A 1,401-nucleotide genomic window follows, 5' to 3' on the forward strand; every position below is an offset into this window, starting at 1 on the left:
GCTTGACAACCGATGTTGATGTGTTTATGTCCCCGTCACCTAACGGTTCGGCAAAAGAGACCGATAAAATAAGTACTAGGCTTACAAAGAATAAGTCTCCTGGGGTTGATTTGTTCGACTAAAGGCGGTGCTCCAGCATGGCCGCAATCAAATGACTGAAACAAGTAAAAGAATACAATGATAAATAAAGTTATATGAAGTACCATACAAGGTCAGCTTTTCATTAATTGAAATCATCTTTGCCTCGAAAGAACAAATGCTTTGTGGCAACTGCAGTCGACTTCAAATTAGGAGATAATACAGAAAGTTTAAATATTGAACCTTATAAGGGGCGGCAAATTGGGAGAATCGTTGGTAGGCCGGGCAAAATGCTTAGGGACATTTTGTCCATATTCATGTTCTGAGTACAAATTTCGACTTTGCCTTTATCCTTTCACGATCGATAAAATAAGGACCAGTTAAACACGGGTCGATGTAATCGACTTAATCCATCCCTTGGACGAATCTAGTTTTTTTGGTTTTTTTCATTCGCAAAATATGCATTTTTTAAAAGGAAGTAAAAAATCTGAAAATCTGCTATAATAATGTAGCCTTCCAGTCTCAGTGCTTTGAAGGTATGATGTTGTGGAGAAAAAATAGAGAAAAAAAAACTACATAGGTTTAAAAGTCGAAAAAAAAAGCTGGGTATTTTTAGCCTACAGTGAGACAGAAATTTTCTGCATTTTGCAATTGTAAGTTTCTAAATAAACAGAAATACCTAATAAAATCAACATGTATCATCTTACTGTTTCTTTTGTCTCGTCATTGATTGTATGTTTTTATCATTTTTTTAAAAATTGTTATATTAATATATTTGTCTGCATAAGGCAACGAGCTGGCAGAAACGTTAGCACGCCGGGCGAAATGCTTAGCGGTATTTCGTCTGCCGTTACGTTCTGAGTTCAAATTCCACCGAGGTTGACTTTGCCTTTCATCCTTTCGGGGTCGATAAATTAAGTACCAGTTACGCACTGGGGTCAATGTAATCGACTTAATCCCTTTGTCTGTCCTTGTTTGTCCTCTCTGTGTTTAGCCCCTTGTGGGCAATAAAGAAATAAGAAACGTTAGCACGTCAGGTGAAATGTTTAACGATATTCCGTCTGTCTTTATGTTCTGAGTTCAAATTCCGCCGAGGTTGACTTTGCCTTTCATCCTTTCGGGGTCGATAAATGAAGTGCCATTTACCTATTGGGGTCGATCTAATCAACTTGCCCCGCTCCCCCAAAATTTCGAGCCTTGTGCCTAAAGTAGAAAAGAATATATTTGTTTGCATATGTTTACTTTATGCGTACTTCAGTATTATGTATACCTGCCATGTATTTATGTACATCATTAATGTGTGTGTGTGTGTGTGTGTGTGTG

The sequence above is a fragment of the Octopus bimaculoides genome, chromosome 3 (assembly GCF_001194135.2).
Source record: "Octopus bimaculoides isolate UCB-OBI-ISO-001 chromosome 3, ASM119413v2, whole genome shotgun sequence".
Lineage (NCBI taxonomy): Eukaryota > Metazoa > Mollusca > Cephalopoda > Octopoda > Octopodidae > Octopus > Octopus bimaculoides.